This window comes from Panthera tigris, chromosome A1 (assembly GCF_018350195.1).
Source record: "Panthera tigris isolate Pti1 chromosome A1, P.tigris_Pti1_mat1.1, whole genome shotgun sequence".
Taxonomy (NCBI): domain Eukaryota; kingdom Metazoa; phylum Chordata; class Mammalia; order Carnivora; family Felidae; genus Panthera; species Panthera tigris.
In genome coordinates this window covers 15714465-15726701 of record NC_056660.1, presented here as the reverse complement: position 1 = coordinate 15726701, position 12237 = coordinate 15714465, and the positions used below count along the sequence as shown (strand labels likewise).

The 12237-nt window shown below is 36.7% G+C and overlaps 1 long non-coding RNA gene across 2 annotated transcripts in view; it reads right to left on the bottom strand.

Moving 5' to 3' along the window:
• LOC102949684 overlaps positions 1 to 12237 on the bottom strand; it is a 245823-nt gene that overhangs the window by 122385 nt on the left and 111201 nt on the right. The window lies entirely within an intron of this gene.

Below are 12237 nucleotides of genomic sequence, written 5' to 3'. Positions count from 1 at the left end.
ACAGTAAACAAAAAAAAATACAGTCCAGTTAAAAAAAATTTTTTTTTAATGTTTACTTATTTTTGAGAGACAGAGAGCACAGGTCCGGAAGGAACAGAGAGAAGGAGACACAGAATCCATAGCAGGCTCCAGGCTCTTAGCTGTGAGCACAGAGCCAGAGTGGGGCTCACCCCCACGAACTGTGAAATCATGACCTGAACCGAAGTCGGATGCTTAACCGACTGAGCCACCCAGGTGCCCTACAGTCCAGTTTTTAAACATAACTGATATTCACATTTTATTCCAGGGGTTGGCAAACTACAGCTTGCAAGCTAAATCAGGCACAATATGTTTTTGTATATCCTATGAGCTAGGAATGATATCTACACTTTCAAATGGTTGAAAAAATCAAAAGAAGAGTGTTTCATGACACGTGAAAAATTACATGAAATTCAAATTTCAGTGTCCACAAATATTTTTATCGGGACATGCCGTGTTCATTATTTATGTATTGTCAGCAGCTACTTCTGCACAACAAGGGCAGCATTGAGTAGTTGCAACAGAGACCACATGGTCCGTAAAGCCTAAAATATTTACTATCTGGCCCTTTGCAGAAAAGTCTGAGGATCTCTATTCATCCACTTAACCAATATTTATTGAAGACCTATTGTGCATTAGGTGCCATGCTAAGTGTTCTGAAAATAGAAATATGAAAAGGGGGACACAGTTCTTAACCCCAGGGAGATTACAATCTCAATGGTAATAAATTAATGCCATTTTAATGGTATTTTTAAAATTATCAAATCTGATTTATGTCACATGGCAATGGACCCTCACAGGGTCCACTGATCCCCCTTACATATTTCCAGAAAAAAAAAGCTACAATATCACAAGTGTAAGTGGCCTATTCATGGATCACATAACTCATACGTAATAAAGTAAAAGCTAGAATCTGTCTTCTGATTGTACCACCTCGCAACCTTCTTATCAATAAAGTGAGGGTGATTTATTGAATCATAAGGCCTATTGAGAATTGGCAAGATGTTATGAATAAATTTTTAAACAAATAAACTTTTAAAACTATCAAAAGTATGCAAATGCCAGAATTATTACCGTTACAAAGTAACCAGGAAGAAGGGCATACGCACACCACAAGACAGAATGTGAAAAGTATCACCAAAGGGTACAAATAAATTGTAACAATGGCCCATTTCAGGAAAGATCACAGTTCAATGAGGGTGTCAAGGAAGACATCATGATGAGGGTTGCCTTTGTGCTCAGCCCAGAGGGGTGAGTAAGTAACACTTCAATAAGGGATAAAGGAAATGATTAATATTTTGTTTATGATTTTAATTAGCAACACAATGAAGTTATTAATTCTTCAAAATTATTCTCCTATATCCCATTGTTTAGCTGCAGTTTCCCAACAGAATCACATCGAAATTAAAATATGCGAACCTATATGCCACCTCTGTTGGTACCAAGAGGCCAGATGGGACAGGCTGCCACTCGTCCCCTGCCACAGGACAGGCACTGATCACCTGATTCCTGCACTTTTTTCTGGAAGGCAGGACCAGCCTCGAAATCGTTCTCCACACAGCTCCTTAGGCAGCACTATATAACTTAAAACCTACCTGACAGCTCTAGACATGTAAGAAATTAAGTGGTTAACACCATACTGTACTACACAAGAATGCACGAAAAAATGCAATTCTTGTGCTGGGAATGTACCAGTTTGGTTTGTGGGCGGCAAAATTACTTCCAACTGAATATGTGTACCGTTTGCTAGAAAAGAAATTTATAATTACTCAGTAGAAATACCCTGAGGCGGGTTCTGACAGCAACTTCATGTACATTCAGGCTTGGAATGTATTACATGATTATAAATATCCTGATTCTGAAGGTAAATTTAGGGAACTGGTTTTCATTATTCTTTGAGATTGTCTTTGGACTCATTATTCTTTGCCATGTCTTCATCAATCAACAGTGTTTCTAGTGGGAATCAGGATATTTTGACTCTTTTCAACTTGCTGTTCACGTCCTATTGAAGTAGAATATTCTCTACTTTTCTAACTCACTCTAATTAAGCACAGTAAGCAGAGTAATCTCTACATCCATTGTGGGGCTCAAACCCACAATTCCCAATCATGAATCGCATGCTCTTCCAACCAAGTCAGCCAGGAATCCCAACCTGCTGACAACATTTAAAGAATTACTACTAAAGGGATTAAAGGATAAGAGACTCTAAAATACTGAGAACAAACTGAGGGTTGATGGCGGGTGGGGGAGAGGGGAAAGTGGGTGATGGGCACTGAGGAGGGCACCTGTTGCGATGAGCACTGGGTGTGGTATGGAAACCAATTTGACAATAAATTATATTTTAAAAAATAATAAAATAAAATTAAATTAAATTAAAAAAATAAATAAATGGATTAAAGGAACATTAAACTTACAGGGCACAGATACTTGAATTATCCTTACACCTTAAGAATTTACCTCAAATAAGAAAAGTACAAATAATGTATTCATTAGTTTCAAAATTACAAATCAATTAGAAACTATAATCAAGACTCATTCTCATAACGAAGTACATTCCCAGAACTGGTAGCCTATATAGAAGAAATCCTTGAACCCAACGTCAGAACTATGGATTCAATCCTTAGATGTGCAGTTGTTGCTGTGTGAATTTGGTAAGTCACTTACACTCCCTGAGTTTCAGTTTCTATAAAAATAGTACCTATCCCAAAGGATTTTTGAAAGAATGGTTTCTATGTGGCAAATTCTTACTGAAGGCCTATTACATATTAAGCACTGACTATAGATATCAAAATTAGAAAATTAAAATTTTGGTCTAGTAGAGGAAACAGATGGCAAAGACTTATAATGTTGTGCAGTACTTTCTATAAATGAGGTTATGGGGAGCCTGGGTGGCTCAGTCGGTTGAGCATCTGACTTTGGCTCAGGTCATGATCTCATAGCTTGTGAGTTCGAGCCTGCGTTGGGCTTCTGCTGACAGCTCAGAGCCTGGAGGCTGCTTCGGATTCTGTCTCCCTCTCTCTCTCTGCCCCTAACACACTTGCATTCTGTCTCTGTCTCTCTCAAAAATAAATAAACATTTTAAAAAATTCTTTATAAATGAGGTTATGGAGGGAAATAAAAGAAAAGAACCACTGAAGAGAAAGCTTAGAGCAGTGGATTAAGAATGGGTAACATTCAGAAAGGTAAAGTTTGAGAAATTCTAAAAAGATGGGATTCATACCACACCACTTCATCACTCTTAAAAATCAGTTAAAACTCTTAAGAGATGAAAACTCAAAAAAATTAATGATCAAAATTGATACATAAATTAACTGAGGACTCTATGTAAAATGAATTCAATTTAAAGTCTCATTCAAAAATCACACAGTTGATGGTGGAGTTGAAATTAGTCCAACAAAATTTAACTAGACCAATAAAATGCCAACTAGCGTGGCACCTCCTACATTCCTAATGATAAAAGAAAAGCACGTATTAATAAAAATATAAATATAATTCATATTTTTACCCTCAAGGCATTTACCATTACAATCAATAAGATTACATACATGAAATAATTTAAAATATAAAGTAAGTTTATACATGACAAATGCCAAAAAGACATGATAAAAAATAAATGGTCGGAAAGTGAAGAGAAACAGGATTGTCAGGAATTAATGAAGAAGGCTGTAAGGAAAATGTGGTACCTAGAACGGGACTCATCAGCTATAAATAAATCATGAGAAAAGAGAGTGGCAGTCCAGGTAATTGACATGATTAAGGCACAAGCAAAACTGTGCATGGAATGTGTGTGCCAGAAAATACAGTAGACCAAACAGAGTCAGATTTAGGCATTGATAATCTATGAATTTAAATAATCACGGACATATCTTCAACGCCAAAGAAATATTAGTAATATTTTCATTAAATCATGGAATCAAGTTTTTTTTAATATCACAATTAGATGTTTAAGTCACATTTTTCCTTAAGCGTTTCTTTCCAGCTTACCTCTTAAGTCAGGCAAATGGAAAGCGAAACCACCCCTTGAGCAATAGAGACTGCCCTGACAAGACCTCCAGCCGTCCCAGACCACCCACACCAGTTTGAGGTTAACCCCTGACTCATGCCTACACAGATGGACTATGGACTGACCTCTAGAATGACAGATGACTACCTTTACCTCATGATAATACTAAAATCTCTACCCAAGGAAGCACCTCAGCCTCCTTTACATATGACACAATATATATGTATAGGCATGCTTCCAGGTGCATGCACAACCTTATGCTCCCCCCTTCATATGATGACAAGGCTTCCCTATCTAAAAATTCATCCTAACCCTAAATAAAAGGAACCCATACACCCTTGCTGGGAAGTCATGGCTTTGGAAGTTATTCCCTGCAATCTTCCTATTTGTTGCAAATAAAGTTTTCTTTGTGCGACAACTCAGCCTGGTGCAGTTTCTCACTCACCAATGAGCGAACTCATGTTCATTTGGTTATATAACTGCAATTAAAAATAAAATAATTTTTAAAAACTTCATGGAACTATATTAGAATTAAAGATTTCAGTTCAATGAAAATCAACTTAAAGTTAACCGACAGAGCAAAGATGTTTACAATTTCTAAAAGCCACAAAGGATTAATATTTTAAACACACAAAGAACTCCTACAAATAAAAAAAAAAAGACAGGAAGCTCAATGGAAAACAAGGATATGCATAAACAATTAAGAATCTGAACCCTAATGCCATACACCTAAGGGTTCATGAGGTGATGCTCTAACTTATTAGTAATCCAAGATATGTGACTCAGCAATTAGATGCTACTTAGCCATTTAGAATAGCTAATAGTAGAAAATTTCGATGGTACCAACTGAGAATAAAAGGAAACAAAACTCTCATATTCCAAAACAATTCTGGAGAGCAGCCTGGCAGAACGTACTAAAATTACTTAATGGAATTATGTAGATGTAAACTCTAAACCCAGCAATCTCATTTTGTAATAAAAAAACCCAAAAACTATTAATGAGCTCAGTACAGGAGCACAGAACAGGATGTTCATCAAATCACTGTTCTGACATTTTGTGTAAATGAGTAAGTGTGGTAAATACATAGAATTAAATAATATGTAGAAATTAAAAACAACAAAATAGATATAGATCCAACAGTATTAACAGATCTTTAAAACATAATGTTGAGTGGGGGAAAAAAAAGAATAAAAATTAAACCCCAATGCCGTTTAAGAAAATTAAAATACATGCACATGACACTAAATATGAAATAGGAATGAAGATTTTAGATGAAGAGAATGTAAGGAAAAAGATGGGAAAATAATAAATAAGTGCAAAACATAAAATATAATAAGGGAAGGAGAAAGTAGATAAAGGAGTACAAGAGTATAACATAAAATCAAAGTTTAAGTGGCTTGTATTAATCAATAATAATAATGAGCTGAGATCCTGAGGAAAATTATTTCTTTAAAAAGGAAAGGGTAAGAGACACACTCAAGCCATCTTAAGTAAAACTGAGCTTAATGTAACAATATACAGTAAAACCTTGGATTGTGAGTAACTTGTTCTGCGAGTATACTGCAAGATGAGCAAACATTTCTAATAAATTTTAACTTGATGAATAAGGGATGTCTTACAATACAAGCAGTATGTGATCACATGACTGTCACATGATCACAACTGAGTCAATGGTTCCTCTCTCTCTCTCTCTCTCTCTCTCTCTCTTTCTCTCAGAGCGATTTTGGGTGATCATCTCCCATGCTCGGATGCTCAGTCTCAAGCTGTGGTGTTTGGCAGAAATCAGTGATTTTTCAGGACACTGGAAGGTGCCCATAACTGGCACTAGTGTATTTTTTGTCACTTCAAAGCATCTATGGACAGTCCTTTGCTCTTCCACACAAGAGTAAGCTTAGGAATGCTTTGCTTCATTCTAGGTCAGGCTGCCTGCAGATATAGACCCTTCCCTCTGCTGCTTTATTGCCAGCTTCATTAAATACAGTATATCACAAGAATTTATTAATACTGTACTGTAGTCACCTTCTGTTAGTGATAGTGAAAGTCGTCCTACACAATAACCCTCCTCTCTCTTATCTCCCTCACATCAGCCATAAAGATTTTCAAAGGTGAGTGCAGGTTAATTTTTATTTTTCTTTATGCTTTGTATTTTCCTTATTATTTTGTATTATATTACAGTACTATAATCATTTTTAGATGAATATTTTTGGGTTGTGGAAGGAATCATCTGAGTTTTCATTACCTCTTATGGAGAAATTCGCTTTGATATACAAATGCTTTGGATTACAAACATGTTTCTGGAATGAATTATGCTCGCAAACCAAGGTTTTACTGTATAAGGTCTAGAACTGCAACTCTCAACAGGTAAGCAGCCAGGAACTGATAAATATGTAGGAACCAATTATTCTGTCTCTCAGCTTATCTCTCCTCTGGCTTCCAATTTGCTGAGTTATCTCCTACTGTGCTACTGGCGTATCCATTCCTTCATTCTGTATTCTTTTTACTACTTCATAGCTTCAGCTTTTTTCATCATCACATGAGTTTTGTAGATCATTGTATAAACTCTGTTTCTCTTTTTCCCATGTGTTCCTGGCTCTACTTCTTAGCTTCTCCACATGCACCCTTCCCACTGCTGTCACATGTCCTCACATTTCCTACATCAAATACAGCCATACCCCATTTGACACTAGAAACGATATTCCTGAAAATGAGAACACTGAATCAACACTTCACAGGGTCAGCAAAGCTGTGTCTCCATGAGGACTCATTCTTAGCTACAAACAGCTTATCATTCAATGTTTATTGCTTGCTATTCACATTCTCTTTGTTCTTAGTAATTATTCTAATGGTGACTTTAGAATATGGAGTGTTGCATGCACTGGGAGTCACACCATACAAATGGCTGCCTAAATTTGCACTTTCAGTAGGCTCCATGATTGAGGCAATTTGTTGGAAATGCATTGAATTTACAGGCTAATTTGGGAAAAAATTGATATATTTACTCTTAAGCATGTATGTATGGATAGACAAATGACAGGTAGATGATAGAGATGATAGATGATAGATAATCAATAGATAATAGATAAACAGACATATATCTTCATTTATTTAGATATTTTCTATGTCTTTCAATCAAGTTTTAAGATTTTTCTCTTTTTCATTCTTTACAAGGTTAATTCCTATATAATACAGAATTGTTGTTTTCCTTTTGCAAATGGCTTATTATATCCTATTATTGCCTTGTTGGCTTTTGCTAGTATAGAAAGAGAATATTGAAAAAGGAAAGAAAGAAAGAAAGAAAGAAAGAAAGAAAGAAAGAAAGAAAGAAAGAAAGAAAGAAAAAGGAAGGAAGAAAGGAAGAAAGAAAGAAAAGAAAGAAAGAATACTGATTTTTGTAAGTTGAAGAGAAGTTTTCTTTTTGAGTAAATTCTTATTCTGTTACCCTGGATAACTCCTTTTAAGATATATTCTCTATCTCCATTTTGTTCTATTCTTTTCCATTTTTATTATAATATTCATGCTGGTTCTTTTGTATATTATCAATCTTCTTTAAATGTAGTCAGTCATTTAGCAAAAAAAGAAAATGGTACTGAGGCTTTGATTTGGGTTTTTAATTAACCAAATATTTTATTTCCATAGCCCTAAATTTGGATGTTAAAAAAGTTGATGTGACTCACAGGAGTGTTCTTAAGTCCCAACTCTGGGTGTTGTGATTCATGTTTCCCCTGCTTCCCGGCTCCCAACTCCTCACTCTTTGCTTATGTGACTTCTGGCAGTCTCCCTTCACTAGAAAACAATATTGTAGATAAATGTCATTGAACTTCCAGGCAAAGTTCCAACTTTGCCTATATCCAACTTCATGAGTAAGCAGAATCTAGAATATAATCCCAACCATATCCAACAGATATAGTCTCCCTCCCACCATCAATTCTGACAACTAGAAATACTGGGTTAATGTGTTTTAATTCAAACCACATGTATCTTTTTTAACACGGTATTCTGATTTTATATCAGAAGTGTGGCATTGTCTAAGGACAAATATAATTCAAAGAAATCTTAAACTGGTCTCAATAGGTTTATTGTTAGCAATGTTGGTATAATCTGTAACTACCCTATGAATGATAAGGCAATAAGTAAATATATTAAGGTTTTAGGAACCATCTTATTTAGGATTCTCCCTGAAGCAAACCCTGAGATGGTAATTCCAGTGAGAGTAGTTTAGTTGGAAAACACAAGCAACACTGGTAAAGAATGAGAAATTAATGCTGGGAGGGAAAGGCATCCCATAAGGGCTGCACTATTATGACACCAAGCTACCACAGTGAAGAATTAAAGCTTAATCCTGCAAGAAAACTCTGAGAATGCATGCAAAAGATACACCTCAGAATTGTCCACCTCTAGGAAAGAGGGAGCTCAAGTTTTCATATACCTGCTTATGAGAGTCACTAACTGAGGGCTACGCTCTAGAAATTGTTCATTCATTGGCATTTCCAATATATCATGTGCACAGGCAGCTCTCTACAGTTGCAGGGAAAAAAAGAAACTTAGTCACAGATGCAGATACTAGCAGTTGTAAACGAGCAGGATTTCTCAGAGACATGGATGGGGAACTGACTATCTACTGCAGCCCATCCCTTGCACTAATCAGATGTACTCTGTCCTCATGTTAATTTCACTTAATCTAGTTCCTGTTTCTTCAAAATGGTACCCAGTCACAATTCTGATTTAAAAAGAAAAAAAAAAAACTTACAACTTAATATTGGTACAAGCTACTGTCTCAGCTGGCTATTGCAATCTGTCCCAAGGCCACAACTGATATTCATCATCTCCCTTTTCTAAAACACATTCTAGATTCTCCTTACTCATGAATAGCATTTCTACTCTTCCAGGTTGGCTGCTCAGTGGAGTAACCCATACCTTCCTACCTGAGAAGTCTGCACCACTGGCTACCTGACTTTGTCAGGATACTGTTTCTGCAATTTCCTATTTACAGTAATCATTGGGTTTGAAGGCAAATTCAAGTTAATCTCCTAGTTCCAGATATACTTCTTGCTGTCTCATTATATATCAGCAAACCTACCTCCTCATAATAATCAAGGTCAATAACTCCTGTAAACATATTAACCCTTCATTCCCATCTAGTCTATTCATATGGGGAACCCAAAATGACTAGGCAGCTGCTGTGACTTGAAGATTAGTGGAATGTTACTTTGTTCCCTGGGAACCCAGACCTCAAATCCTACAAATCTTAAAGTTGTAGGAATAGAAAGCATACTTTCCCCCAAGTGGGTCACTTGGGGTAATGGTGTAAAGACAGCTTCTACTTCTATGCCTTGGATCTATGCATTCAATCTAAAGGAGATATAGAGCAGTGTATACTGGTTCAAAGAATATAACATCTTTAAAGGTAGCATCCAAAAACTCCAAGCAGATGCCTTTGCTTTAAGGGGCCTTTTCAGCGTTCAGATTGGGGGCTTCTAGGTGATAGATAGTGAGATCAGTAGATCCCACATATACTTACTCTTTACCATAAATCAGTTCCTTTGTCAAAAAAAAATTATATGAGATACCATAACTATAAGTCAGACACTCTGACCCCTAAGACAATGGTGCTGACTAAGGCACTTTGGCAGAGAAAGTAGACTAATAACTGGAATATGTATCAATCCAGTAAGAATAAATGGCTGCCACCTCTAGTTTTGGTGTCCTCAAAGTGTGGGACATACCAACAGCTCAGCTGTTGACACTACTGCTGACACTTTGAACATTTCACAATAGTGAGAGCCAGATTAGCCTCAGTAAAAGGAAGCCTAAGCTGTTGGGCTCATGTATCACCTGCATCCCTACCACAAGGCTACTCCTTTCATGGGCCCATTGTGCACACACTGGGATGGCCAAGAAGAGAGACTCAGTAACTTCGCCTAGAAAAAATCATCCTTTCCCTCTATTCAGTGTCTTCTCTGATGTGGATGACTTCTGGGGAGTACTGCTGTGAGATAAAAATCTACATAGTTTGTTCCCATTCCTATTGATCAGTCCACATTCCTCTTTCCCACATCTCTTGTTAATTGATCTTCCAATTTCACTCTCTCCAGATCCCTAACCACCCAGCCTTTCAAGTACTGAGCATTTTCCTTACTGGTAGGAAATGGAAAGTATGATGGCTTTTTTACCTTGGTTGGGATGTCTTGTCATCCCAAAAATCTCTAAAATCTCTAAAACTTTCACAATGTGGCAGGCCCTTAAATGTTTGTAAAATAAGTCTCCCACCCTCTAGCATGTGTCTTACCAAGGCATCTAGAGTACTTATGACTTCTCCAAACATCATGTCATCAGAAGGGTAGACCAACATAAGTTTTCTGAAAAATTTTCAGATAATTAAGTTGCCTTTACACTATGTTGTGATTGAGAGTAGGAGAGCTAACATAACTTGAACAAGTCCATGAATGCATATTTTTATGTCTTCTAAATGAATGTGAACTTCCTCTGACCCATTTTTCTGTCAGGGAATGAAAAGAACACATTCTCCAGATCATTTGCTAAACACCAAATGTAAGAGACTGTGCTGATATGTTCTGGTGAAGATACACATGCAGCACAGAGCTGGAATTGAGTTCTTGGTTAAGTTTTCAGGGGTCCACTTTGTCTGCTCTGATCCATCTGTTATTTTTCTTTCATAAGCAAGACTAGTGATGATGGTCACTTGAAACATATTTTCAGGGTGTTTCTTATCTCTGACATTCCATTTGGGATTCAGTATTTTTTCTGATTTTCTGTCTCAGTTGGGAAGAAGGTGAGGAAAGTTCAAGGGCTTCCATTTGACCTTTCCTACCATGGCTGCTCTCACTCTATAGATCAGGTAACCAATGCAACAATTCTACCAGCTACTAAATATATTCATCGTGAGTATGAACCAAAGGACTAGGCAATGACCACAGAAGCCTTTGTACTCACTAAGAGGTGGACTTAGGCCAGGATCCATTTATGACTTCACTTACGAGTTTGCATTAGTTTGCTAAGGCTGTCATGACAAAATACCACAAACTGGGTGGCTTAAATTACAGAAATGTATTGTCTCATAGTTCTGGAGGCTAGAAATTCATGATCAAGGTGTCAGCAGGTTTGGTTCCTTCTGAGGTCTGTGAAGAAAAGATCTGTTCCAAACTTCTCTCCTTGGCTTACAGACAATCACCTTGTCCCTGGGCCTCTCTACATCACCTTCCCTCTGTAAATGTCTGTCTCTGTATCCCCAAATCTCCTTTTTATAAAGACACCAATCATATTGCATCAGGGTTTACCCTAATGACTGTACTTTAATTTAATAATCTCCATAAAATCCCTATCACCAAATAAGATCACATTCTAAAGTACAGATGGTTAGGACTCCAACATATCTTTCCTGAAGGACACAATTCAACCCAGAACAGACCTGAACTCTATACATACCCTCTCTGAAGGGATATCAGTGTCAAACCAGACACTGTATCCACCAGCCCTGGAGAAGTATAGGTATTTCCTTTTACTAGTATATAACTACTCTCATAAAGGACTACAGATATTGTTAGGAAAAGATTTGGGAAATTATTGCTGTTTGTGTTTACTGAAGCACTGAAAAGTTCTTCATCAAGATAATTCATCATTCCCTTCAGTCAATGCTGAGTGTGAGAACAGCTTCAGATCTGGAAACTTGATAAGGGATCATGATTGTTTGTTTGTTTGTTTGTTTGTTTGTTTGTTGGAAGCCAACATGAACATTTGAAACACCTGCTCTTGATCTTTTTGCATAATGAGATACAACAATACCCTCATGGGTGCCCCCTCCAAATTGTCCTTAGTAAAAACATTGAGAATGAAAGTGTTCTTTTTCTTTGTAGAAAAGAAAAAAAAAACTATCAAGAGTAGTTTGAACAGTAGTCACCTTCTTCTGTCTTATAGATAATGATATAAATCAACCATCTTTTTATGCCTTGACAAACTGTCATACTACTTTCTAAGTTTGAATCAGCTTCTAGCATCTTATCCTTTCCACTTTTAATGTGATGAAATATCTCTGAGAATTCCATGAATGTAAAGCTTTCCACTAGCATCACTTTCTTAGATGTTTTCATCTTTTGTGTTATGACCAATTTTCTCATGTATGTCACTTGCCTTCACTAAGTTCCTCTGATTGCACATCTGGGATCTCCCTTTTTTTTAATTAAGTTTTTTTTTTAATTCC